General features: G+C 38.2%; 1 long non-coding RNA gene across 1 annotated transcript; it reads right to left on the bottom strand.

The window, feature by feature from the left end:
• Positions 1-683: 683 nt before the first annotated feature.
• On the bottom strand, positions 684-5,931 carry LOC138057536 (uncharacterized). The gene is made up of 4 exons (XR_011133688.1): positions 5,370-5,931; positions 4,481-4,534; positions 3,575-3,892; positions 684-1,704 (listed from the first exon to the last, which is right to left on the bottom strand). It is a non-coding gene; the product is annotated as an uncharacterized lncRNA (long non-coding RNA).
• Positions 5,932-8,283: the final 2,352 nt, after the last annotated feature.

Here is an 8,283-nt window from a genome sequence, read left to right on the forward strand (position 1 = left end):
AAATGTCGCCGGGTAAATACCTTTGCTGCGTGAAACTTGTTAATAAGCAACCTATTTAGGATATTTATAATGTTAAGTTACTATTCTAGGAGAAGGTTGGGTTGGTGCTTAAACCTAGTAGGGACTTATGTCCTATTGTTTTTGCACTGCATAAATAAATAAATAAATAAATAAATAAATAAATAAATCATTTAAATTTGGATCAACGTCGAGATTCCACCGTGCTTTAATGACCTCAGTGATGATTGAACGCCTTGACAACGCGAGTTTAATTAATATTAGATCGTATAAGCACTCTATAATTCATTACCAATAGTCAGAAGCCTCATGTTATTATGGCTCTTACTTGGGCATCGGGCTGCCATGCGGCAGGACGCTTGGCTGGAGAAATTGCTGCCTTTGTAAACCGTAGGTCCCGCTCTGTAAATATCTTCCATGTTCATAACATGTAGGGGATGGAGTTCCCGGTGTTGTAGCTGTCCTTTGCCGGTGAGTGTATATGGGCGAGTTGGTATAGCAGGTCCACATCAGCTAAATAGGTGCCAAAACTTCAACTTGCTCAAACAAAGAAACATGCCTGTAACTTTTGAGAACTTTCGATTGCTTTAGTTAATATGTGGAATATTATTGTGAAAAAGGAGGAACTACGTACCGTGAACCGAAGTATTCTATTCCTCAATACATAAGCACTCATGCCACTGATTTCTTTATTCAGCTTGTCACTTCTCTCATAAGTAACATGGGATATGACTGCTTAGTTCATCGTCATTCAGATATTTTACAATGGAAATTATTGCCTAAAAAGCCACAGTATTTAAACAAGGCTAGTCTTTCTACGACATACACATCATATTTTTCAACTATGTTTAATCTTCCATTCGTTAAGGCAATTAAACACCAGAAAAGCTGATCTTGGTGAGCGAGTTCCAAGCTTACAGTTCATCACCATGTTTGAGACCCCCTGTTGTACCACCCATATGTTTCAAATCACCTGAGACATCTTGAAATCCGCCAATCTTTGAAAACATTTTAATCTTCATCATTTTTCCAGCTGGTTGCACGTTGTCAAGATACACGACACGGATGGTTAAGTCGTTGTAGTTGCGGAAATAAAAGGTATTTTTCCTTGGCCACCGCCCAAACGGTGAAATCTCCAATGCTCTGGACTTTATGATAAGATATTACCCCGTGAGGAATGTCGACAGAATTCTGCAAAAAAAGCCAAGTTGACGGCGGTTATGTTCGTCTTGGGCCTGGCAAATTCCTTTAGCACCGCTGCACGAACAAACGTTGATGGAGGTGTTAAGTCAACGGGCATGCGCATTCCAAGGACCCCACTTCCTTCTCCAGTCGGTGGAAATTTAACTGGGCCCAATACCAATGGTTCGTTATTAAACTCTGAGAGTTGAACGTACTTACGTAGGTTTAGCATTTGGAAGTCTTAAGGAGAGGCGTTGGTCATCACACCCAGTACACCTGTCTTCGTTTCTCAGTGTATTCAATGACAATGGCATCGCCGGTTTTGTCCATCACCGAAAAGTGCATCTCAAAAACGACACCGAAAATACTTCCACCGAATACCAACGGAAAGGATTCTGATAACATGCCCTCCCTCACTTCCTATACGGATCCAGAGTCTGCCAAGGGCCACAGGATTAACTGTAAAGGCTCTATCGCCTCTCCACATTTGCCGAAAGGAACGTCCTGTCGTGTGAAAACAAACATAAAAACACGATTTTTAAGTTTGATTGGAAATTTAAAACCCGCGTTTCAAGACCAAACTTAAATCGAGATTTTCCAAACGAGCGAGCCATCTTTTTCTCTATAAAAATGAGTATACACACTACAGTTATACGGGACGATTCTAGTTTCCGGCTATAACGTTGCGTTTTGTATGCTTCAAAAGTATTTTAAAATCTCGAATGGTAGATTTAATTATACACTGGAAACTAGATTGAGCACAAAGATTTAAATAAATCAATAAGCTTTTGACATCTGGGCCTGGTTGTTCAAAAGCCGTTAAATGCTAATCCCAGATTAAAGTTTTTCTACAGTCTGTACTACCAAATGATGGTCGACGCGAACATTCGGCAAAGTTTTACATTAGAGAAAAATCAATCTTGAAAAACAAATAAGCAGAAACTTTCCCCAAAAAGTTGAAAAAGGAAGCAAAGTTTACACTAATCCAGGTAAGCTGATCGGCTTTCGAACAACCGGGCCATGACTAATAAAGTACATTTTTTCACATTTTTCGTTTGGCTTGGTTTCAACTCTCGTATACAAAGGTTATTTCACGTTGGGTCATCGCCGCCATGTTGGTGGACGAAAACGTATAAAGATTTATCATTAGCTCCTTTTGCTTCATTAAAATGTTACCTGTGTCTTTCGAGATTGGTTGCAAACCACCAAAAGACTTCATGCAAAATTTTTTTTAAATTTGTCTTTGTGCTAGCTATCATGACCATTCACGTTTTACAGCCAAATTTTTTTCACTTGCGAGATTAGTGCTAACAAGGACTTCTTAAGAGTAATTTGCACGAAGATAAGCTAATTAACAAATCGAAAGTGGTTCAGCGTTGTCTGTACTCTTGTCGACAACGATATTCGTCATCACAGTGGTCAAAATGTTGTGGACTCACGAGGCGCAGTCGAGTGAGTCGACAACAAATTCAACATTATGACACAAGTCTACAACACACGTGTCTACAACTCTCTTGCAATAAGATTGTTTTATTTCCCAAAATGGACGTTCCTGATTGGCTATTACATTGCGTGACAAATTGACGAATACAGCGTTGTCTGGACTCTTATCGACAACGGCAAATTAGCCAATTAGATTGCGAGATTACTAGCAATTGTGGTAAAATAGTATATTACTGCCCTCTTTTTTTGCATTTTCAATAAAGTTTCCTTTTTCCTTGGGGTGCAGGGGTGGCGCAGTAGTGAGAGCATTCGCCTCGATCCATCCCACCAATGCTCGGATTCAATTCCCAGACTCTGCGTTATATGTAGGTTGGTACTCCGGTTTTTCCGTCTCTTCAAAAACCAACATTTGATTTGATTGGCGTTAATTTGTTAATTTCAATTTACAGTGTCCCCAATTAGTGCTCGAGCGCTAGATGATTAGACACTTAAATTAAAACCCGAACCTTCTTTTTCTTTCCTTTTTCCTTTATGCAAGGAAGATTTGAGATCGTAATTTATTAAAACTTTAAAATGGTCGCAATTGGCGTTGTGACCTGTTTTGATTGAGTGAATTCACAATCACGTTGACCGAGATTTTCTCACACCCTTTCAAGCGTTAACTAGATGTGCTTAGAGTGAGCATATTCACAGTTCTGAGGGCAAATACTGAAATATTCGCAGAGATTGAAACTGGCGGATAGTTGCTCAGTATCCGCCAGATAAAGTTATAATGGCCTTCGAACAACCAGTTCAATTCAAAAGGTGGATACTGCAACCGGATAAATCACTATCCATTGGATAGTGCTATTGGTTTCACTATGACTTATCCACCATTTTGAAGTACAAAAATAAGGGCACTCATGATCTATTTATTTTCTAGCGGCGGTACCTGATATTTCGTGAAGCCAGGGAACATAAGACCTCCCACTGATCTGCTCCCATATGACACAGTATATTTGATCGACCAAGAAAAATGATCTCCATCTGAATGACAACCTTCTGGTAGTTTTGCAGTGTGATTTTATCCCACGGGTTCTACGATGAGGTACGAAAATGAATCGAGACTGCACTGCATTGTTCGACCGATGATCGTTGATTTATCTTCGGCTGTTACTTGGATCTCCGTACAGGCGTTCGTAAATAAGTGAAATAGCACATGAATCACACTTAGAATTCTCATATCGATCAGATTCTTGTTGTCAACAATCTAAAAGATAAAGAACAATTATGTGGGTTAAAAGGAACAAAATTAACCACGCAAGCTTTCATTGCGACTCAAGATGTCCGTCTCTCACACTGCATGTTACAGTATTTGGCAAAAGCAAAAAAAAATTATGGCTAGGTACGCAATGCGTATATGTGGATAGCCACTTCGACACCCTACAACAGTGGAGTGTTTTCAATTAATACGATGTCGTTGTCATTCCGGTTCTCACTATTCACTAATCTGCATAGACTTTGAAAATCTGAACGAAAATCAGTGGCAATAGTCTATAATCGTGATAAACAAAATGCACCTCAACATTGCTCTACTTCAAACTTTCATCAATCTTAATGCTTGATATAACCACTAACTCTGCACCTCAAAATATCTGCAATCTTTTTACTTGTACACAAGACATATATCAGTATAATACTCGCTCAGCATCTTCTGGTAACTACTATATTAATCACTCTAGGCTCAATCAACATAAAAACTCTTTTTCCATCGTTGGTGCTCAAATTTGGAACAGCATTCCCAAAAGCTATCGAAGACTACCAAAGCACATATTCAAAAAGAAAATTCAGGCATTACTATTTGTAACTTTAGAAACTCTGGACAGTTATGCTGACACTAGCACTCTTATCTCTGAAATAAAAAAGGCATCTTAATTATAATTCAATCATAAATTATTATATTTTTCTTCACTTTTTATTACTTTTTTCCTCTTTTGGCAAATTATGTATTCAAAATCGACTTCTTTAACGCCTTCAATTAGTAATTCGCGTTTGTATGTCCTTAACACCGCCTGCCTAGATTAGCTCGCTATTTGCAGGCGGTGTTCATGGTAAGTAATTTTCTGGAAGACTTAATAAACTTGGAAAGCGTGGTTGCTTATAGACCAATTTCGATATATTAAAATTCAGTCCCAACCAAAAGGCATCATCTCGAGGCTCTGGGGAATAAATATAAGGATTTGTATGAGTTTATTCCCCTGAGCCTCGAGATGATGCCTTTTGTTTAGGACTGAATTTTAATATATCGAAATTGGTCTATTTAGTGTCAATTTTGTATCAAATGTCATTATGGATAGGAGGTGCCATATGCAGTAATCATTTACATAAAACAATTTTGATTACCATGAATTAAGTCTAAAAGTCTCACTTTTACCTCTGTCTGGTATTAAAAGTATTAAAATTGTACATACAGTTACCGCAAACAAGAAGATTTCAAAACCGAATACAAGTAAATGTGTTTAATAAGTATATTAATTTCATATTCAATTTAAATTATGAAATGGTTTAAGTACAATTGCAGGATTTTGCATGAAGGAATAAGGGGTTTTGTATAAAGATATCCATAATCAAATTTAATTGGCATTAATAAAGAAGGCTTGCTTGTTTGCTTATCATCCAAAATTATAACAATCTTCACAATTTTATTAATAATTTAAATAATATAAGAACCTATCACCAATTATAACCTGTTTATAAGTGTGGCAGTTTCTTGATATGATGAGCACCAAAACGTGTCATTCTATTCCCAGCTTCTCACACTCAAAGAAAACAGCCTTTGGATCAAAATCAAAGCTGAAAATTTTGCTAGACAGGTGTTAAAGCAATCATTCTTTCGAAATCTGAGGGGAAAAAAGGAAGGTTTATTTTTTTTTTTTTAATCATAGTAGCACATTAAATAGTTTCTAAAAAAGAAACTGGGGGGATAAACTTTGGTGACGTTCAATCATGAAAAATTGGCTTTATAAAATTAACGAATTCGAATTGATGAAGATAAAAGGATTTGTGAGCTGAAGTTTTGTGGGTTCGCTCATTCGCTCTGACAAGTACTAACGCTCGAAACTGCATGGCGAAAGCTCACAAATCCTTCTCACGCTGAATAGGCCCCATTCAACGGTCGCACTTCCGCCGTGTCGAACTCAATTGAATTGAGTTTGACTTAAGTTCGATAAAATTTCGACACCTAATTCAGACGTCGAGTTTAATTGTGCCGCATTTATTTCATAAAAAGTTGTCTTGTTCAATGCTAGCTAATGCTGCTTCAGGGCATGCGTAGTCAATAAGAAATTATGTCCATATATTACAATAATATATTCACTTGATTTGACAAGGCAGAAATTCGACGTTTAAATAGCCCTTTTCACGGTTAGTTTTTCTCACTCGCATTACAATACAATCTAGCATGCATGTGAGGCAATTTCGGGCTATTTTGTAGTTTTAACCCGAAATTGCCTCGCATCCACGTTAGATTACAATGTAATGCAAATAAGAAAAACTAACCGTGAAAAGGACTATTGGTGCCGCTTTTTTGCGGCGAGTTCGACACAGCCTTTACTCACACACCAAACATGCATGAGGGACCAAGAAAGGCTGCTTTCTTCGGCAAATGCTTTCACCGTCTTGAGAGGTACAACCAAGCACTCACAAGAACGGTAATTGAGGGAAATTTGATGGATCAGTTCGATCTTTCGCCAGAAGAATTGAATAAGTAAACTGAGAGTATTCATACAAAATACTAATCTATATACCAATAAATATGAATCTGCTTTATCAACAATGATTACACACTGGTTAACTCGTTACAATGATCTTCTGTTACTTGCATCATGGTCACAGCAAAGTTTTGGGAGTGGCATGCACTACAGGGAACATTGCATTGCAGTTGACCTCTAAGGTACACCTAGAGCGTTGAAAAGCTACTATATTTGACATTTTTGTAGATTAATCGTCACCAGAATCCAGTATCTTTGCCGGCAAGTCAAAGATAACGTAGGGTTTCCCAGCGAACTAAACACGGATAGAAAGCAACGAATTCAACGAGCGCTAAATCGCGTTCCCTCCAATTTCCAACCTAAATAAACAGACAAGCAAAAGAAAATACACTTTCCGTAGTTTGGTAGCTCTTATCTTAACCCACAAACCAGACAGGGTTATGATTTGGGAAGGACAATTACCATGCCAGAAGACTTGAACCCTCCTTACCTAGAACTGGGTTGATTCCTGCTCTACCCGATGTGATGGTCCACGGGAAATGATTTCGTGCATTCCTTTAAATGCATGGATGGTGTCACGCTCCAAGGCTTCGCGACAAAGTAGAAACCCAAACGGGACACGCCCTTTTGGTCATTAGTTCTTTCACAAGGAACAAACAAAGATTGTTTAACATTTTGTAAAAATACAAAAGAAACCCGAACGCAAAGAAAAAAATTCCCATGCAATGGGTGCAAATAACAAACTACTGTTTCATTGCACTTCTTTGTCACAGCGCTTTGAACTCAAAATAATCAGTTATTGCATGGAAATCGTTCAATGCGCGAAGAGAGAGTAAATCGTCATTTACTTTCACAAACAAATCCTTATTACGTCCTTCACTATTAACAAGATTTATTTAAAGGATACAGGCAATAAAAAGGACACAGTAGTAAAGGTTTTTTTCCCTGGAAAAAAATGATATGTTGATTTCACTTGATGTTACTGGATTTCATCCAGTCAGCGAAGCCCATGTTTCTGATATTCTCTCTAATCTGAACATAAGGAAATCAACTGGTCCTGACGGTATACCATCTAAGCTGCTTAAAATAGCTACCCCCGTCATTACTGCACCTCTTACAAAGCTTTTTTAATCATTGTATTGGCGTCGGCGAGTGGCCTTATCAATGGAAACTCAGTAACGTTACTCCTGTCTACAAGAAAGATGACGAATCATCCAAATCAAATTATCGTCCTGTTAGTGTCATATCAGTGATACCGAAGGTGTTTGAGAGAATTAAATATGATCAGCTATATAGCGCATTCACTCCAATCTTTTCTGATAACATGTCTGGCTTCCTACGCGGACATTCATGCTGTTCCGCCTTACTTAAACTAACTGATGATTGGCGCCATGCTCTTGACAAGAAAAAAGATGTGGGAGTGGTTGCTATTGACCTATCGAAGGCATTTGACTCGATTTGCCATAACTTGTTATTAGCGAAACTAAAAGCTTATGGCGTTCAAGACTCTGCATTAAAACTGATACAGTCATATCTATCAGGCCGTCTTGAAAGAGTTAAATGCAATTTGAACGTGTCTGACTGGCTCCCCATTCGCTGTGGAGTGCCGCAAGGGAGCCTTGTTGGCCCCCTTTTCTTCAATATTTTTGTGAATGATGTTAATTACTCAGCTGGGTTTTCCTCCATACGTCTTTATGCCGATGACACGACGCAATATGTCTCTCACGAGTGTCCTGGTTTACTAGAATCCATCTTGAATCAAGACATAAAGAAATTAACCATTTGGTTCTCAGCGAACTATCTTCAAGTTAACGCCACTAAGACTCAATCAATGACACTAGGTAGTTCTCAGTATACTTACAACTTTTTATTCGATGACTTGTCCATCGTA

Source organism: Montipora capricornis, chromosome 7, assembly GCF_036669925.1.
Source record: "Montipora capricornis isolate CH-2021 chromosome 7, ASM3666992v2, whole genome shotgun sequence".
Taxonomy (NCBI): domain Eukaryota; kingdom Metazoa; phylum Cnidaria; class Anthozoa; order Scleractinia; family Acroporidae; genus Montipora; species Montipora capricornis.